Source organism: Rattus norvegicus, chromosome 2 (assembly GCF_021556685.1).
Source record: "Rattus norvegicus strain SHRSP/BbbUtx chromosome 2, alternate assembly SHRSP_T2T, whole genome shotgun sequence".
Taxonomy (NCBI): Eukaryota; Metazoa; Chordata; class Mammalia; order Rodentia; family Muridae; genus Rattus; species Rattus norvegicus.
Window position 1 is genome coordinate 83,506,852 of NC_141535.1, and position 21,857 is coordinate 83,528,708.

Sequence of the window (21,857 nt, forward strand, 5' to 3'; positions counted from 1 at the left end):
GTTTGTAGTTCTCAGCAATCTGATTTGCTCCTTCAGTTATGTTGGTGGCTGGAGACATTTGGAACTGTCACAATTAGGGAGGGATATAGTGATGGAACTGGATATAGTGATGGAACTGGATATAGTGGTGGAACTATATAGTGATGGAACTGGCCTCCAGAGGGAAGAGACACGGAACACCACAGAGCCTCTTGTAATGCATGAGGTAGCTACACACAGCACATAATTATCTGACCTCAGATGCTTAGATAGACAAAGGTTAGACAAGGAAATATATTGAAGATCAAGGGTAAATTTAAAATGTAAAAATGTGCTTATACTATTAAGATGACCTAAATCACACTAAAGTTATGTAACAATGACAGCTATTCCACATAGACACCATCTTAGGATCCCTGCTTTGATGTCTCCTCTATACCAACCATTGTGCAAAGTGAAGGGCAGGCTCCTGATTAAGGGCCTTGTACTGACAAGGCTTTGAGAGGTAGAGCTTTTGAGTTCCAAGGTAAGGAGTATCTCTCATTTTGTTATTGGCAACATGCTGATTCAGGAGCACTTGGTGTGTCAGCCCCAAGCCAGTTAGGTTTCTGTCCCCAATCCAGTGCTGCTATTGAGATTGCTGACATCATTCACACCCAGGAAGGTGTAGCAAGGCAAGTAGCTCACATGCTGAGACTCTGAGGAGTGAGCAGAATGACTCTCACCTAATCCATAAGTGGCTTGCAAGAGCCTTGGAAAGGGCACTGGCTTAATACTGTGAATGGTTGGACAGGAGGTTCTTACCAGACTGGGCCTCCTCTGGTTCAAATCTCCTGCTGGTGTCGAAGGGGAAGGAGATGTGTATGCTTTCTATCTGGTTGTTTGGATGAGGGACAGAAGAGACAGAGAGAAGTGACAGCTTTTAAGCTTTCAGAAAAGGAAACTGTCCAGTCAGGCTGCATAGGCACGATGGCCCAGGGATGTCTGCACTTGCTTGTCTCGTTAGCTTGCACACAGGCTCTACAGACTGGCCTCAAGGCCTTTGGGTACTACACAGCCCTACAGCAGATCTCAGACTTACTTGTAGCTATATCAGAATTACCCTCTGTGCCCTGTGGTGGGCAAAGGCTGTGCAGTGAAGGATAACTAGCACGTCTATCATATCAGATAGAGGAATCTTCCCGTGCCAGCAGCCAAGCCTGTCTTCTGGAACAGAAGTTATTGTCTCCTAGAACCTCTTAGCTTATCTTTAAAATATTGACGAAACAGGGAGCAGGGAAATGATGTAATTAAGTTTAATATAAAGAAAATTTTAAAAGGGGAAAATACAAAAGCAGAAATGTGTGCGTGGAGAAACTAATGATGCTGGGACTGTATCAGGAGGACCTTTGTGGGATTGAGTGACTTGATTCGTGCAGACAGCTTAAACATGCTTCATCTCCTGTTTTAAGGCTAAGAATACAAGATACGAAGTTGCAGCTTTAGCTTATGAATGTGTGCACATATCAGACTGTATGTGTCAGTGTGCACATGTATGTGTTATATATGCCAGTGTACTTGTAAGTGTAGATATAGACTTGAGTGTGTCAGTGTGCATGTGTGTGTGTGTCTGTGTACATATAAATATGAATGATATTCTTGTATATGTCTCAATATGTCAGGGTGTGCATGAGTATGTGGAAGTCTGAGCAAGTCTGCATGTATGTGCATGTGTGCACACATGTAGATATATAATCCTTGTTTTGCGGTGTCATTGAGCTTCCCCCACCTCCTCTTAGCACTTACTGGGTCATTGAGCCACCTGTGCCACCTCTCAGCGTTTGGGGTTTTCTCCAACAGCTTGTACCTGAAGGAGAGTTCATATTATCGATGGTCTCCTCCTCCCTACTGGCCCTCCCATCCTCGACTCCTAGTCCCCGTGATGATTGTCCTCTGGTTCCCATGAGTTGGATGAGACAGGACGCTAGGGTGGTGTAGGACTGAGGGCAAGACTTGACACTGAGCTGAGAACATGAAGTAGAGGAGGGCCCCCTCTCTGAAGTCACGTGGGGAGGTATGCGGATGTGGATGAACATGTGCCCACACAAACATGCAAACTCTGAGAAGAATTCTACACAGGCTTGTTTTGTCCCCTCTTCCTTATTTAGAGTCCAGACTGTTAGTAATTACCCCTCCCTTTGTGATGGATGGCTGCCTGTCATGTTTTCATATCCAGGTATTGATTTTTGTAATTACCTGTTGTCCAAACACTAATCTGGCAGGCACTAGCCTTTCCAAATTTACTCAGTCCTCTAGTCTTTCTATTGCATTTTATGGAATTGATTTAGCCCTTCAGTCTACATTTCATTATTGGTATTGACTTTGCTCACACAATGGATAGGCCATTGAGCAGAAGGCAGAATTAAATCTCCTCTACACAGAGAGCCATAAATCATAGCTCCCCATTCCTTATGGTGTTTTGTACAGTTTTTTTTTAAAATAATGAAGTCAAGAAATTCAGTTTTGTTCAAAATAATGCTGGAACTTATGATACAAAGTCTTGGACTCACTTCCCTAACCAACATATGAAAGCCAGCCATCTACCTTTCCCTAAGGAACTGAGGAAGTTGGAGGTGAGCATCTGAGCAGCTCTCTGCAGTGCAGCAAAGCTGAGGAGTCAGTGCTCTGTGGTGTCTGCTGGGCAGTGCCCAGTGACTGGAGTGAGCTCTGCATTCCTCCAGATGTCCCAATCCAGGGTAGGACGTTTAAGCGTGTATACTTTGAAGATCAGCAAACTCTTGAAGATTGGGAGTGATGAGAGGGTTGCACAGAATTCCTTCAGTGCTTAAGGCAAGATCACAAAAGAAGCAGTTGAGGAAACATTAAAGTAGAGCACAGGAAACAGAAGGGAAGAGAAGAGGATCTGTGCTCTCACGATGTAGTCAGTGTTTCATGTCCGTGAAGCTAATAGGCACCTGATATCTAAGTGGGTAGTAGTTTAAACAGGCAGGAGCATCAACATAACAGGTAGATGACAATAATGTGTGAACAAGGCTTGCCACATGTGCTAAATTGAAGATATCACAGTAAATTGGCTTTCAGGTGGAAGGGTATGAGAGAGGGAAGCTTGCTCGGGAGTATGGCCAGCAGGGAGGTGCATCAATACTGATAACTTTTGAGCATCTTCATCTAGCCTTGCTTCATTCTTGCTGGGAAGCCTCCTTCAGTTAAGCATGCTAAGAGCATCCCATTGACTGGGAGATAGTACCAGAGTCTTTGTGAGTTGTCACATATTTGGCTTATCTCTGCTCTTCTGCATGCCTTCCTTTGTATACAATGTTGAGTAGACAAGAAGATGGATGAGCTTCCCTGTTCGCGCATGGAGAGCTTTCCCTCTGTGTACTTCAATGGCGTGTAAGCAGTACACGCCCTAAATATTACAAAGTACTCCTACCCTTCTAAGTCACAGCAAAGGATTGTTTTGAACAATGAAAACATAAATATTTTATTCTACTAGCTATTTAAATTAAGTGTGATGAGATTAATTAACTGGAAATTAGTTTGTTAAAAGTGTTAAGTGTTGACCCAACCGCCTAGTCAGGTGGGCACTCCTGAGGCTGCAGAGCGGAAGAGACCACCAACACTGCTCACCCCTGCCCACATCCCTGGCCCAAGAGGAAACTGTAAAAGGCCTCTGGGCTCCCGTGGGGGAGGGCCCAGGAGCGGCAGGACCCCTGCCTGAGACACCGCCGGAACCTGAAGGAAACAGACCTGATAAACAGTTCTCTGCACCCAAATCCCATGGGAGGGAGAGCTAAACCTTCAGAGAGGCAGACAAGCCTGGGAAACCAGAAGAGACTGCTCTCTGTGCACACATCTCGGACGCCAGAGGAAAAAGCCAAAGACCATCTGGAACCCTGGTGCACTGAAGCTCCCAGAAGGGGCGGCACAGGTCTTCCTGGTTGCTGCCGCTGCAGAGAGCCCGTGGGCAGCACCCCACGAGCAAACTTAAGCCTCGGGACCACAGGTAAGACCAAATTTTCTGCTGCAAGAAAGCTGCCTGGTGAACTCAAGACACAGGCCCACAGGAACAGCTGAAGACCTGTAGAGAGGAAAAACTACACGCCCGAAAGCAGAACACTCTGTCCCCATAACTGACTGAAAGAGAGGAAAACAGGTCTACAGCACTCCTGACACACAGGCTTATAGGACAGTCTAGCCACTGTCAGAAATAGCAGAACAAAGTAACACTAGAGATAATCTGATGGCGAGAGGCAAGCGCAGGAACCCAAGCAACAGAAACCAAGACTACATGGCACTATCAGAGCCCAATTCTCCCATCAAAACAAACATGGAATATCCAAACACACCAGAAAAGCAAGATCTAGTTTCAAAATCATTTTTGATCATGATGCTGGAGGACTTCAAAAAAGACGTGAAGAACTCCCTTAGAGAACAAGTAGAAGCCTACAGAGAGGAATCGCAAAAATGCCTGAAAGAATCCCAGGAAAACATAAATAAACAAGTAGAAGCCCATAGAGAGGAGACACAAAAATCCCTGAAAGAATTCCAGGAAAACATAAATAAACAAGTAGAAGCCCATAGAGAGGAGACACAAAAATCCCTGAAAGAATTCCAGGAAAACACAATCAAACAGTTGAAGGAATTAAAAATGGAAATAGAAGCAATCAAGAAAGAACACATGGAAACAACCCTGGATATAGAAAACCAAAAGAAGAGACAAGGAGCTGTAGATACAAGCTTCACCAACAGAATACAAGAGATGGAAGAGAGAATCTCAGGAGCAGAAGATTCCATAGAAATCATTGACTCAACTGTCAAAGATAATGTAAAGCGGAAAAAGCTACTGGTCCAAAACATACAGGAAATCCAGGACTCAATGAGAAGATCAAACCTAAGGATAATAGGTATAGAAGAGAGTGAAGACTCCCAGCTCAAAGGACCAGTAAATATCTTCAACAAAATCATAGAAGAAAACTTCCCTAACCTAAAAAAAGAGATACCCATAGACATACAAGAAGCCTACAGAATTCCAAATAGATTGGACCAGAAAAGAAACACCTCCCGTCACATAATTGTCAAAACACCAAACGCAAAAATAAAGAAAGAATATTAAAAGCAGTAAGGGAAAAAGGTCAAGTAACATATAAAGGCAGACCTATCAGAATCACACCAGACTTCTCGCCAGAAACTATGAAGGCCAGAAGATCCTGGACAGATGTCATACAGACCCTAAGAGAACACAAATGCCAGCCCAGGTTACTGTATCCAGCAAAACTCTCAATTAACATTGATGGAGAAACCAAGATATTTCATGACAAAACCAAATTTACACAATATCTTTCTACAAATCCATCACTACAAAGGATAATAAATGGTAAAGCCCAACATAAGGAGGCAAGCTATACCCTAGAAGAAGCAAGAAACTAATCGTCTTGGCAACAAAACAAAGAGAATGAAAGCACACAAACATAACCTCACATCCAAATATGAATATAACAGGAAGCAATAATCACTATTCCTTAATATCTCTCAATATCAATGGCCTCAACTCCCCAATAAAAAGACATAGATTAACAAACTGGATACGCAATGAGGACCCTGCATTCTGCTGCCTACAGGAAACACACCTCAGAGAAAAAGACAGACACTACCTCAGAGTGAAAGGCTGGAAAACAACTTTCCAAGCAAATGGTCAGAAGAAGCAAGCTGGAGTAGCCATTCTAATATCAAATAAAATCAATTTCCAACTAAAAGTCATCAAAAAAGATAAGGAAGGACACTTCATATTCATCAAAGGAAAAATCCACCAAGATGAACTCTCAATCCTAAATATCTATGCCCCAAATACAAGGGCACCTACATATGTAAAAGAAACCTTACTAAAGCTCAAAACACACATTGCACCTCACACAATAATAGTGGGAGATTTCAACACCCCCACTCTCATCAATGGACAGATCATGGAAACAGAAATTAAACAGGGATGTCGACAGACTAAGAGAAGTCATGAGCCAAATGGACTTAACGGATATTTATAGAACATTCTATCCTAAAGCAAAAGGATATACCTTCTTCTCAGATCCTCATGGTACTTTCTCCAAAATTGACCATATAATTGGTCAAAAAACGGGCCTCAACAGGTACAAAAAGATAGAAATAATCCCATGCGTGCTATCGGACCACGACGGCCTAAAACTGGTCTTCAATAACAATAAGGGAAGAATGCCCACATATACGTGGAAATTGAACAATGCTCTACTCAATGATAACCTGGTCAAGGAAGAAATAAAGAAAGAAATTAAAAACTTTTTAGAATTTAATGAAAATGAAGGTACAACATACCCAAACTTATGGGACACAATGAAAGCTGTGCTAAGATGAAAACTCATAGCGCTGAGTGCCTCCAGAAAGAAACAGGAAAGAGCATATGTCAGCAGCTTGACAGCGCACCTAAAAGCTCTAGAACAAAAAGAAGCAAATATACCCAGGAGGAGTAGAAGGCAGGAAATAATCAAACTCAGAGCTGAAATCAACCAAGTAGAAACAAAAAGGACCATAGAAAGAATCAACAGAACCAAAAGTTGGTTCTTTGAGAAAATCAACAAGATAGATAAACCCTTAGCCAGACTAACGAGAGGACACAGAGAGTGCGTCCAAATTAACAAAATCAGAAATGAAAAGGGAGACATAACTACAGATTCAGAGGAAATTCAAAAAATCATCAGATCTTACTATAAAAACCTATATTCAACAAAACTTGAAAATCTTCAGGAAATGGACAATTTCCTAGACAGATACCAGGTATCGAAGTTAAATCAGGAACAGATAAACCAGTTAAACAACCCCATAACTCCTAAGGAAATAGAAGCAGTCATTAAAGGTCTCCCAACCAAAAAGAGCCCAGGTCCAGACGGGTTTAGTGCAGAATTCTATCAAACCTTCATAGAAGACCTCATACCAATATTATCCAAACTATTCCACAAAATTGAAACAGATGAAGCCCTACCGAATTCCTTCTACGAAGCCACAATTACTCTTATACCTAAACCACACAAAGACACAACAAAGAAAGAGAACTTCAGACCAATTTCCCTTATGAATATCGACGCAAAAATACTCAATAAAATTCTGGCAAACCAAATTCAAGAGCACATCAAAACAATCATCCACCATGATCAAGTAGGCTTCATCCCAGGCATGCAGGGATGGTTTAATATACGGAAAACCATCAACGTGATCCATTATATAAACAAACTGAAAGAACAGAACCACATGATCATTTCATTAGATGCTGAGAAAGCATTTGACAAAATTCAACACCCCTTCATGATAAAAGTCCTGGAAAGAATTGGAATTCAAGGCCCATACCTAAATATAGTAAAAGCCATATACAGCAAACCAGTTGCTAACATTAAACTAAATGGAGAGAAACTTGAAGCAATCCCAGTAAAATCAGGGACTAGACAAGGCTGCCCACTCTCTCCCTACTTATTCAATATAGTTCTTGAAGTTCTAGCCAGAGCAATCAGACAACAAAAGGAGATCAAGGGGATACAGATCGGAAAAGAAGAGGTCAAAATATCACTATTTGCAGATGACATGATAGTATATTTAAGTGATCCCAAAAGTTCCACCAGAGAACTACTAAAGCTGATAAACAACTTCAGCAAAGTGGCTGGGTATAAAATTAACTCAAATAAATCAGTTGCCTTCCTCTATACAAAAGAGAAACAAGCCGAGAAAGAAATTAGGGAAACGACACCCTTCATAATAGACCCAAATAATATAAAGTACCTCGGTGTGACTTTAACCAAGCAAGTAAAAGATCTGTACAATAAGAACTTCAAGACATTGAGGAAAGAAATTGAAGAAGACCTCAGAAGATGGAAAGATCTCCCATGCTCATGGATTGGCAGGATTAATATAGTAAAAATGGCCATTTTACCAAAAGCAATCTACAGATTCAATGCAATCCCCATCAAAATACCAGTCCAATTCTTCAAAGAGTTAGACAGAACAATTTGCAAATTCATCTGGAATAACAAAAAACCCAGGATAGCTAAAGCTATCCTCAACAATAAAAGGACTTCAGGGGGAATCACTATCCCTGAACTCAAGCAGTATTACAGAGCAATAGTGATAAAAACTGCATGGTATTGGTACAGAGACAGACAGATAGACCAATGGAATAGAATTGAAGACCCAGAAATGAACCCACACACCTATGGTCACTTGATTTTTGACAAAGGAGCCAAAACCATCCAATGGAAAAAAGATAGCATTTTCAGCAAATGGTGCTGGTTCAACTGGAGGGCAACATGTAGAAGAATGCAGATCGATCCATGCTTATCACCCTGTACAAAGCTTAAGTCCAAGTGGATCAAGGACCTCCACATCAAACCAGACACACTCAAACTAATAGAAGAAAAACTAGGGAAGCATCTGGAACACATGGGCACTGGAAAAAATTTCCTAAACAAAACACCAATGGCTTATGCTCTAAGATCAAGAATCGACAAATGGGATCTCATAAAACTGCAAAGCTTCTGTAAGGCAAAGGACACTGTGGTTAGGACAAAACGGCAACCAACAGATTGGGAAAAGATCTTTACCAATCCTACAACAGATAGAGGACTTATATCCAAAATATACAAAGAACTCAAGAAGTTAGACCGCAGGGAAACAAATAACCCTATTAAAAAATGGGGTTCAGAGCTAAACAAAGAATTCACAGCTGAGGAATGCCGAATGGCTGAGAAACACCTAAAGAAATGTTCAACATCTTTAGTCATAAGGGAAATGCAAATCAAAACAACCCTGAGATTTCACCTCACACCAGTGAGAATGGCTAAGATCAAAAACTCAGGTGACAGCAGATGCTGGCGAGGATGTGGAGAAAGAGGAACACTCCTCTATTGTTGGTGGGATTGCAGACTGGTAAAACCATTCTGGAAAGCAGTCTGGAGGTTCCTCAGAAAATTGGACATTGAACTGCCTGAGGATCCAGCTATACCTCTCTTGGGCATATACCCAAAAGATGCCTCAACATATAAAAGAGACACGTGCTCCACTATGTTCATCGCAGCCTTATTTATAATAGCCAGAAGCTGGAAAGAACCCAAATGCCCTTCAACAGAGGAATGGATACAGAAAATGTGGTACATCTACACAATGGAATATTACTCAGCTATCAAAAACAACGAGTTTATGAAATTCGTAGGCAAATGGTTGGAACTGGAAAATATCATCCTGAGTGAGCTAACCCAATCACAGAAAGACATACATGGTATGCACTCATTGATAAGTGGCTATTAGCCCAAATGCTTGAATTACCCTAGATCCCTAGAACAAACGAAACTCAAGACGGATGATCAAAATGTGAATGCTTCACTCCTTCTTTAAATGAGGAAAAAGAATACCCTTGGCAGGGAAGGGAGAGGCAAAGATTAAAACAGAGACTGAAGGAACACCCATTCAGAGCCTGCCCCACATGTGGCCCATACATATACAGCCACCCAATTAGACAAGATGGATGAAGCAAAGAAGTGCAGACCGACAGGAGCCGGATGTAGATCGCTCCTGAGAGACACAGCCAGAATACAGCAAATACAGAGGCGAATGCCAGCAGCAAACCACTGAACTGAGAATAGGTCCCCCGTTGAAGGAATCAGAGAAAGAACTGGAAGAGCTTGAAGGGGCTCGAGACCCCAAAAGTACAACAATGTCAAGCAACCAGAGCTTCCAGGGACTAAGCCACTACCTAAAGACTATACATGGACTGACCCTGGACTCTGACCCCATAGGTAGCAATGAATATCCTAGTAAGAGCACCAGTGGAAGGGGAAGCCCTGGGTCCTGCTAAGACTGAACCCCCAGTGAACTAGACTATGGGGGGAGGGCGGCAATGGGGGGAGGGTTGGGAGGGGAACACCCATAAGGAAGGGGAGGGGGGAGGGGGATGTTTGCCCGGAAACCGGGAAAGGGAATAACACTTGAAATATATATAAGAAATACTCAAGTTAATAAAAAAAAAAAACGCACTAGCTGAAAAAGAGAGATGCCTATTGAAAACAATCCACAAAAAACTAACAAATTAATAAATAGCAAAAGTAAAAGTATAAACAAACTAAAAATCAGGAGAATATAAAACCCATAAAGCCTTCCAATGTCATTTCAAAGGTTATTTAATAAATAGTAGGCAAAGTGAATTTAAAAAAAAAAAGTGATAAGTGTTTAAATTAAGGATGTGTTTTCTCTTGAATATATGACCATTGATGAGCATGCTGTTTTTATAGGAACTCAAATGTTGTAATGTGCCCCCATGTGTGAGAGAAGTTGACAAATGGCCTGAATCTGTCAGTAATGGAAATTTAATGTAGACTATTGACCTAATCCCCCTTATGTGAAAAATTAGCCTGACTATCAAATATGCAACTGAAGTGTTTTAAGAATCTACCACTAAACTTAAGCCATACCAAGATAAGGAGAATAGTACCAGAAAAATAATCCTGGAGGTATTTGACTAGCCCCAGCCTACCTCTTCCCAATTATGCCATTCTAGCTCCTAAAGCAAGATTTTATTGTTATAGAAAGGTGTGTATAATGGAGATAAAGATAGGCGACTCACAGCTGGGTTTGCATTAAAAGGGAGATTCAAATATTACTCTTATGTAGGCTAAGGAATCCACACCTACCAGACAAACATATGTAAGCAGAGCATTGTAATACCAGGCCTTACATACATGGCAAGGCACAGTACAGCTCCGGGGTACTTGGAATGAGTACACAGTCCAGTTAAGGAGGTTCCCTGCATTCTGCCCAAGTTGAAATAAAATCAGAAAATCAGAGGCTGCCACAAAAGTATTATCAACGATATGCCCATTTAGAGCTAGTGAAAGAGGTCTGGAGGTGATCCTTTCTGCTTTGACAGTTTTGTTCATGTATATCTATGATACTTCTTTTTTCTTTCTCCTGGGACAAGGGCTCACTAAGTAGCCTGGGCTAGCCTTGACTATCATCCTCAACCTCCTGAGTGCTAAGATTATATGAGATTCATAGATGTATGTCACCACTTCAGTTGTTAATATGTGAATATGACTCTCTGTGTGTGTGTGTGTGTGTGTGTGTATGCATGCTTGCATGTATATGTGTGTATGTGCACAAAATGTCCAATTTGTATAGTATACACTGTTTTTTCCAACTCGAATGTATTTTTATTTAACTGGAACAAAGAAATTGATCTGTATGTATAAATGTCCCATTCCCCATAATGTAGGTTTTATTCAGACTGATTTAACACATTTCAGATGTTAAAGAAATTGGGACTCGTTCCTGTCTACTACTTGTAAAGTGTTTCATGATTTTATTTCCCTTCTGATTCCACTTTGTGTAATTCAAGGGAATGTTCTATCCATCTCTTCACTCAATTGCCTTTGAATGATTCCTTCCCTAACCTCATTATAAATTGTACCTCATTTCTTTTTTTAAGGGGCCTATGTTTGGTTGCTAGGCATCAGCAAAGAGAATGGCTCTCATGGAAGGGGTGCTGAAGTTGGCGCTTGAACTCTGGCTGTGTGGCTGTGTGACCTTGAGAATATACCTTGCCTCTTTGAGTCCTAGACTACCAGACTGAACGGTGGCCTGGGGCCTCTATACCTGTGACAAGGACATGACTCTGCTGACAGCACAGAGCAGATGTCAACTGGGAAGCCTTACAACAGTTCAATGGGAGACCAGTCTTCTGGTTTTACAGCAAAGCATGCTTTAGCTGCCCTCTTGGTGTGTCCATCTCCTGTGCTCTGCTCCTGTCAGCTAAGGGAAGCTGAAAGGAGGTGGTGATGTTAATGAATACTGCTATGGACCCTGTTTCCAAGGAAACCCATAATCCCATCAGCTATAGTCAAGGCAGGAGTAGGAAGAGACTGTGAATGTGCTCGCAGATAACAGCCGCGTCTAGGGTTAGTGCTGTGGAAAGCCGAAAGCTTGCAAAGATCACAGCCCTCACGGACACAGGGGGAGAAGTGATGCATAGCCCCTCTGATACCAAACTGCCAGAGCTAATGCACAATGAGTGAAGATGGTGACCAATACATTTTTTTTTAATTTCTCTGAAAACCTGGTCCTTCACTCAGGAAGGACGATGGAGGAGATGAGGCAGCAGTAATAGAGCCTCAAAGGAAAAGGGCCGTGATTCATCCCCAGGGGAGGATATAATGGGCCGGCAATATTGTTAACAGGCTAGAGCAGAAAGATAACCAAGAATAAAACCTTCCCTTCATAAATATCACTTTGGTCTTATTTGCTTATATCATGGAGATAGGACAACTCACAAAAAATGACTGTGTTGGCCGCTAGAAAGAAGGATTCTACAGATGAGGGCATCTTAGTTTTTCCCACTCCTGGCTTCTTTCCACTTGAGAATTTCTCACAAGTCCCACAGAATATCTTATATAAAAATAGGTCTATGTACAATACTCAGTGGTAAATCGTTTATGTTAACATAGTTAAATTCTGTCATAGGCGTGTAACACTGTTGAATGTCCATACGAATGAGGCAGATGAGCTTATTTTTTTTCCATCTTTATTAACTTGAGTATTTCTTATTTACATTTCGACTGTTATTCCCCTTCCCAGTTTCCGGGCCAACATCCCCCTAGCCCCGCCCCCTCCCCTTCTCTATGGGTGTTCCATAGTGTGGGATGCAGATGTAGTTTATATTTTTCAGAGTTGATCCATCTCTTGATTTCATTCTTTTCATTGTTGAGATCACCTCTTTGTATAAATATGCATGCTTAAGTGGTACAAGTATGTGTAGAAGCCATTTCATAAATTACTGGAAACTCCTAATCCCAACTCAGACATCAATTTAAATATCAAGCTTTCTAACACAACCCAATTCAAAGATATATCAACCTGGTACTTAATCGCTGAAGAACAATACTAGGAAAATATGAAAAAGAAAGAAAAAAGAAAGAAAGAATGGAGGGAGGGAGGAAAGAAAAGAAAAAGGGAAAGTCTTTGTTTTCTAAAATCATGGTGTTTCTATGATAGCATGATACTGTGTACATATGAAAAATATGATTCGTGAGGTATTAACATCTCAAACTTGAGCTGCAGTGCTAGGGCAGCATTTGCTGGCACTACGTCCCATAGTGACAATGTGTGTTCAGGGCCACAGCTACTGTACAGCCTAGGAACACACTACCAGGGACTCCTTGGATTCATTACACATTAGAATTTCAGTCGTTCTTTGGCTTTTGCACAGCTGAGAACTTTTTAATGCTTTTAAATGATATATAAGTACCACATTTAAATATATAGCCTATGAGGCCATGAATCTAGGGTTGTTTGGGAGGAAGTTGGGGGTTTTGTAGTTATGAAATTGACTATGCCCGAGATCACCCTACAGATTTCCTTGTTCTTACATGGAGGCATCTGTGGACTGTTGACAAGAGTTTCGGCAAAATGAGACTTAGGCCCCATGTTCAGATCTGGGCTTCATCTTGTATTGGACAGTGTTTGAAAGAATTAGAGGGATCTCAGAAGATGGATGGGTATTCTTTAACAATGAAAAAACTTAATTCTGAGGAAGGTTTTATTAGATATGAACTGCAAGATAAAGAAAGACTCTCAGATTTACCAGGAAGTTAAATCTTCGCTGTGGGACTCGGGAGTTGGCTCAGCAGTTAAGAGAACTGGTGGCTTTTGTAAAACAGGAGGTTTGAGATCCTCTCTCACTTACAAGCTAACTATTTTTAACTCCAGTTCCAGAGGATCCAATGCCCTCTTCTGACCTCCATGGGCAGTACACACATGTGGTAGACAGACACACATTCAAGCAAAACACCCATGCATATGAAATAAAAACAAATCTTTGGAAAAAGAAATTTAATATCCATACTCCTGATTTACAGGTAACCATCAAAGTATTTCAGACACTCAACAGTTGGGTCCTTGGTCTTTAAAACTACCTAACTGTGTTTTAATCCTGAGGCTATAGAATATGCTCAAATGTCAGTTATTTGCCAGTAATAAACTCATATAGGCTTATGTTTACATTTTAAATGACAGAAAGGAGACAGAATCATTCCACATTTTTATAATCCACCAGCAATTCAATAAACACCTGCAAAAGAGATCAAAAAGAAAGAAAGAAAAAAGAAAGTTATTGGTATATTTTATTTTTGTATTGTTTTGTTATACAATTGGCCTCATCACACAGAGGAAGACTGGGAAAGAAGGAAGGAAGGAAGGAAGGAAGGAAGGAAGGAAGGAAGGAAGGAAGGAAGGAAGGGAAGGAGCGAGGGAGGGAGCGAGGGAAGGAGGGAGGGAGGGAGGGAGGGAGGGAGAGAAAGAGGGAACACAGTCATATAAGCCAATATTCACACTTACCATGAACCACTCGACAGACAAGACTCAGCAATCTCTAAACAAAACAACACACACTCCTCTTGGAAGATTCTAGCAACATCTCTGCCCACAGAGGAGCAGCAGAGCTGGTCCCATGGCTCATAACACTTCTCAACACAAACGACCTGTTAGACTGGAGCAGTCAGCCATCCAAGTCAGCTTTATAGATTATTAACGTCTGAATAGAGTAGAGCTCTGGAGACTCTGACAGTATTGGAGCCAATGAAGTTCAAGCCAATGAAGAGGTTCAATAGGTATCGAAGGTTTACAGGCTATTATCAATCTGGAAGACTGCTTTTTTTCTTTCTCTTAAAAAAAATCCATGTCTGAGAAAAAGCCAATCTCATTTTTCCTTTTATCTCAGATACGTGCATCTATGTTAAGTATCCTACCCCTAGTCAAAAAGTCCTGTGATGAGATCTGAGCTTACTATATGCTCCAAGACATGGCCCTGGTGCCATCATGATTACACGAGAGGAGGGTGACTAAACGTAAAGAGTATGATTTGGCTCCTGTGCTGAGCTGGACAGACAAGTGTCCAGAGCCACACAAACTGACAGGGAAAACTGTGAGCATCACAGTTGATTCTCAACTAGTGAGAAGTGTTTCCCGGATGCTATCCTGCAGTGAGCAGGAAACAGCAACCCATCGCAGGGAGATCCTGACATATAGTAGGGATGTTATGCTCTGTTAGAAATATGAAGTAAAGGAAACAGGAAAAGAAACCAAAAGAGTAATGATGTAGGAAGAAAACAAAACAAAAAGAGTAGGGGGGAGGAGGAAAGTCGATTTTTTAAAAGATGTTTCCAAACCACAAGAGGGTCTCAAGGTCTTCGAAGCTAAACATTACCAGGCACATTCCTGGATGCCTAAGATCTATGCTCCCTTACCTAAAGAGCAACGGAAATTCAAGGATCTCAAAGGACAGGGGAAAGTCAATAAGGTCAACAGATGACAACCTTGAAGTTTGGACTCCCCTGAGCTATTAAGCCTATGAAAGGTGATCAGAGGTGTGTTATGTACTGGGGGAGAATTCTAGCATCCTAAGGAGACATTTTGGGTCTGAAATTCCTACCAGATTCTAGAAAATACAAAAAAAAAAGCCAACATATGAAAGGACCTATTGCCTACCCAACTCACTAAATTTAATTTGGCCATTAAATACATAGATGAGTAGCCTCAACACCTAGCTCACCCTGCATTCTCTCCAACGATCTGTCCTTTTTTCTGGCCAAAGCATAGCACCAGCCTATGATCATTTATCAAAACAACAAGAAAACTTACAAGGGAGAGCACAGAGAAGATGTAACTATTTTAAGGGCCACCTCCTTCTCTCCTACTGACAATCAAAGCAGCAACACCTTCTATGTCCAGGCTGCGTCCTTCTGCATGAACGGTCTGCAAAGATATCGCAAGTGACACAGAGTCACCTATCTGCTGTGCAATCTTCTTGGGAAGACTTCCTGTCTTTCCTCATCGAGACTGCTTGAGAACGGAGCCATCAGCTCTGGGCATTGGTCAGTGGCATGACCATAAATCAAGCAATGAACTCCGTGACCTTTGTACTTCTTCATGCAGAGCAGATGATTATTTGTCTCGATTCTCCGGGACCTAAGTCTTCAGCCATGCCATTTGCAAGCATCCCAGTGTTTGGAGCACTGGGAAGATGATGTATAGGTCACTACTGTGGAGACAAGAATTTGGATGTCAGAGCAAGAGGGCACAGCAGTCTCCTGCTGTCCACAGCTGTGCAGTAAAAGAGCTGCTTTGTCATCTACCGAGGCACAAACGCTGCTCATGAGAGCGTAACCTGGGACCAGCCGCAGCCCCGAGTATTAGCTTCCTGCTGCTGCTATAACAAATCACCACAGATCCAGCTGCTTTGGGTTAAATAAAGTTGTCATCTTAAAGGTCTGGAGGACAGGCATCCAAAATTGGCCTCTTCAAGCTGAAACCTACTGCTTAATAAGCAGGTTTTATGTTCCTTGTCATAGGAATTGCTGTGGTAGAGGCTATTTGCTTCTGCTGCTGCTTCTTTTTCTCATCCTCCTTTTCCTCCTCCTCCTCCTCCTGCTGCTGCTGCTTGTTCCTTCCATCTTTTTCCTCCTCCACTTTTCCTTCTTCTTCTCTAATGTCTACTGGTTTTCATTGGTTCATAACACCTTCACTCTTCCGATCTGCAGTCTCTAGTTGAATCTTCCTTCCCTACACTGTCATCTCCCTGACAAAATACTTTAGCTTTAAAGTAGCATTAAAGGTAACTTTGAGATTCTGTTGGGTCCATCAAAGACCCAACTACTTCGTTCCACCAGTAACACGTGAACTCTCCATTGTCAAGTAGCACATTCACAGAAGTCAGACCATGAATGTCTTATGGCACCAGGAAGAGGAGCCATTGTTCTTAATTCTGCTGCTGCTTAGGGCTAAGAAATGTTTCTCTTAGGAAGAGCCCTGGGAAACTGAACCTCGGAGAGAAGAATCTGTTGTTGCCCTATTTTGTGGAGTTCCCTTTTCTCAGATAAGGTTCAGGACCCCCTGACTAGGATACAGGCATCAGTCTGTTCCTTTGTGGTGACTACGTGGTCTTCAGCAGTAATTACCCTGATTATATACCCCAGTGCTCATCGTGAAGAATCCCCTTTCAAATAGTTGACCGAATAATCAGTTTCCTTGATCTTCCCATTCAAGCTTGTCATGCATGCCTCCCCCTGTAAGTCTATCTTAACAAACCCCTCGCGGTTCATTAATATATCCAAGAAAAAACAGAACTGATGTTGTCATACCCCTGCCAGATTCTCGCTCGAGATAGAATTTTTTCTGCAACGAGCATCCTAAGAAATGAATCAATGGATGATAATTTGTTTTGCAATTCAAATTTCTGTTTTAATATTTTAATTCCGTCTTCGACCCAGAAGAGTGACAGCAGAATGTGAAGACGTGTCTTTATGAATAATCTTCCTTATTGTTTGGACTTTCATCTGTCTCTTTACCTTATAACCCAGGCGCACCTCACAGAAATCAGAATTCATGTATAGATCTGGGTGATACCGATTTCATATGATTTTATATATTTTTACATTATGGCAAACAAGACATCTGCATATCTATAATTAGATAACACATTCAGGATCAGCCTCTGTAAACAAGATGCAGGTGCACATGGTACACAGGCACAGGGATGGCATTTACTTGTGGGAAAATTACTGTTGCTTCATAAATGAAAAAGGTTCTAAGGAAAAACACTTTCTGCATATGTAAAATGTTTGACTGAGCATTGGTTCCATTTTCTGGGCTGTATAATATTCTAAAACTCTCAAATAGCATCTTGGGCACTGAAGTCTTTGCTTGGTCTATGTGTTTCAAAGGGGAAGACTGATCAAATAGATCGCTATAAAGTTTCCAAGTTCAAGGTTAAAACTTCATTCTTCCAATGAGCATGGAATGGTTGCTTAGTGCCAGATATTCCTCTGGACCCTGAAGAACTGAGTTTATTATTTCAGGTAATATCTCTGTTCTCGGGATGCTTATATCCCTTAGACTTGGGTTCAGGGACACACATAGAAATATAATCAGGAAATAAGTGAGAAACATAATGAGGCCTAGAAAGGGGACCTACAGCTGAGGAAGGAGTTCCAGCTCTCAGCAGTTCCTCTGTATTTCCAATGGAAAGGGAGTCAATCTGCAGCCCCTGTGGATGGTGCCTGCATGTGTGACAGTGTCCAGAACGAGAGCAACAGAGGCCAAATGTAGTCAAAATGAGATGATGGCAGAGAGAAGGCAGGAAGAGTAGGCAGAACCAGGTCATGGGGTGATGATCTTCTGAAACGGGATGTGGAAGATTCTTAACAGTGATTGACATGTCTGATTATGTGTGTTTAAATGAAACAGCTGTAATTACCGCATATCCATAATTTATAATCAAAACATTCTGTGCCACCATTCTGCATTGTTACATATCCTGAGGGCCTGTCAGCCAGTTAAAAACCCAGTGTGTACCCACTGCCTGCCTTTGAACTTGGAGAGAAACTTCATTCAGCAGCACCTAGATTTCACTGAACAACTCTTGATGAATTAAACACAAAAACCAGGTCTCTTGTACAGACTATGCTCTTTTAAAAGCATAACTAGACAATTGCTACAGGAAGAAACGATAGCTTAAACACAGGATTTTGAACATTAAAGATTTTGAGTTCTTGATAAACTACATGATTCAAAAGGTGAGGTTTGAAAGCAGAGTAAATTCAGAGCACTTAGTTACTCATAATGTAGGTGGCAGACATTTAATCTAGTCGTCTCCAGTGAATGTCTTTGAACTGAAGTTATCAATAGAAAGAAAGAACTGTTTCTCAGCCTTGGTGGCTACTCTGTCTATTGGAGACCTGCACACTCTAGGCACCTTGCAAGTGATGAGTTAAAAGGATAAAGAATATCAAAACTACATATTTTTAACTGAAACAAAATAAATAAGTCACTCTCATTATGGTGAGGAAGCAGAGACCTTTTTTATTGTGTCTTCTAAAATTATATATGCATATATATATCTTTATACATATTATTTATATTATATAAATATATGTATACATATAATTCATGTAATAAAATTATATAAATTATAAATATGTATGATAGTTACTTTTCTATCGCTGTGATAAAACTCTGTGGTGAAGGGAGCTTATAGAAGAAAGAATTTATTTGGGCATATGATTCCTGAAAGATCAGTGTACCATGGCGGGACTCATGACAGCAGGTGGCAGTCATGGCAGCCGAAAAAAATGAGAGCTCACATCTAGAACTTCAAGCATGAAAAGAAGAGTGAACTGGAATAGAACATGATTTTTAAAACATCAATGCCCACCCCCAGTGACCTACTTACACCACACATACCCAAACAGTGCCACCAACTGGGGAATCAAGTATCCAAACATCTGCCTATGAGGGGCATTCTCATTCAACCTGCCATAATATAGTCACACATGTGCGTGCGTGTGTGTGTGTGTGTGTGTGTGTGTGTGTGTGTGTGTATGTATATGTATATATATGTACACATTCAAGTATATGTATATCTACATTCTTACATATATACATATGAATATTAGTATTGCCGACTTTAAAGGGACCAAGAGAATTGTAGGACTCTTTCTACAGGTTCCCCAGAATGAAACCTCCTTCTTCCTTAAATAATAAATAAAAGAGTCGATGTGCTTAATGAGGTTTCTTAGCACTTTGATTCTTCTTAATTTCAAAGATTATGGGTGCATCAAAAATGTATCCATATCCTAGTGTCACCTGTATGCTCTGCTTGGGCTGATGGACACCATGTTAAGTGAATAACACCTAACCTGTCCACTAGCACCACTGAGGGCTCCTGCTTAGACCCCGTGCTGCCATGGGGTTTCTAATCACAAAGTTCTCTGTGTTCAAGAGAAACAGGAAACGTATCAGTGGCCTCTGGCTGAATTCTGAGTATGGCTGTTCAAGCAGTCCAGGGGAGCCCTGGGTGGTGACACTGTTTTCCCTAGTGCTCAGCCTTTGGGATTCCCTGCAGGCTGTCCCTCCACATCCAGTGGTGGAGCTCAGGGAAGAGTCACAGATAGGCTCTACTGTTACTTTCTGTGCTCTGGAAACAGCACAATCAAATTAAAAATACCGGTAATAGTTTACAGTTGAGACATATGTGAACCCCCACATTTGTGTTAATATTTATAAAATCACAGATGTGGAAGGTGGAAAAACAGGCTCTAAGACACGTATCTACACATCCTAAAATAAAATCACTGGAGCTACCGGCATGCCTTCTCGGATGGGTTTTTGTTCTTGACGCTGTGACCTCCTTATCTTCTACTCAGGAGCCCAAGGCTGCTCCTCTCACACCACCACCCCCAACACTTACATGTTTATGAGGATGTCAGCATTTCCTAGTGTTCCGGTGCCCTCAGTAATTACCTCTAGGAAATATTCTGTTCAGCCTGATACCATCATCACACTAACGGTCCCTTCTCCACCCCTGGCGTCACTCAATAGGCACACAGACTGCAAGGCACTGGGGATGCTGGCCAAAGGTGCATGCTATAATCCTGCGACAGCATTTGGCTCTCCGCTTTTCTTTTACATTGCCCAGGAATCTTGAATTCTATTCCACTAAGAATCCAAAGCATCCCCAGTCAGGTATCAATTTTCATATTTGAAGATCAGGAGAACATACTGCTTCCTAACACCAGTGCCAACCCCTTTCCCCAAGCCTACCACACGGGTTCCTCACAATAACGTGTGGCTCTCTAGACCCAGGTGGCTCCATGTGCCAAGGCTGTTTCTGTCAAGCCTAAAGGCCCAAGTTCAAATGCCCCAAACTGACATGGCGCTAGGGGAGAGCTGACAGCTGCAGGTTAACCTCTGATTTCCATAATGTACGCCAACACACGCACATCCACACACATACACACACTCCCGTAAGCACAAAGAGCAACTGTAAAAGGGATAAAGTTCAGACCTGCTCTACCCTAAGCATGCTGTACACAGTTGGCCTCTCTGATAGCCTTTCAGTGACCTCTACAGTACAGTTTCTACATTCACAGTGCGATCCCCTGACAAACAATAAATATTCTTTCTCACCATAATTTAATCCCCTGGATATTGGTTACTAGTACAACAAAAAAAAAAGAATAGGTTTTCGGAACATACAGGACGCTCCCTAACTGCATACAGGAAGGGAAAATAAACAAGTGTGTAACACGAAGACCTTTCCAATAGTGTGATTCATATCGACTTTGGGTGCGATACGATTTCAGGTTTGGTGAAAATCTTACTTGAAGCAGGACTTTTCAAAAAGATAGGTGATTTTAAAATAAAATAACCGTGAAGGAAATTTTTGCTAAGCATCCACCATTGCTCCTTCAGTGGGACATGTTTCCTTTTCTTTAATATTTAGCATCAGTTAAAACCGTGGACGATCTGAGACACAAAACGATCTCTCTATCATGTTTTTTGGGAGATGCCATTTTTCCACTTTGCACAGACGAGGGAAGAGTAATTTCTTTTAAATGCATGCTTTTGTGTCAACACAATGAAATTTAAATGAGGGGCTATGTCTCTCCTAAGTGCTTTGCCACCTGTCAATCAGCCCGAAAGTATGGCTGTGATTACCAACAGCATGCCTGTTTATGAAAAATGAAAAAAGCCTCAGATCACAGTCAGCCATGATTCCCTCCTTTAACTCAGACATCATACTCCCAACCCTATCTACCGAGCAGGTCTGGAATCCGACACTGTAGTCATCGTCCTGACAACCATAGAAGCTGCTCGGATTCTCCCACTAAGGTGGTCTTAGTGCCTTTGCCTGGTGCCTACTCTGTCCTCACTCACATTCAGTAGTTTGTAAGGTAGTATTTTAGAGCAACTCTACTTCTTACGTGCTTAGAGTGAAGCCAACACCCAGTGATGGCCAAAGTCCCAGATACATCCCTGTAGCT

At 41.6% G+C, this 21,857-nt stretch overlaps 1 protein-coding gene across 4 annotated transcripts in view; it reads left to right on the forward strand.

Moving 5' to 3' along the window:
* Ctnnd2 (catenin delta 2) overlaps positions 1 to 21,857 on the forward strand; it is an 843,638-nt gene that overhangs the window by 592,713 nt on the left and 229,068 nt on the right.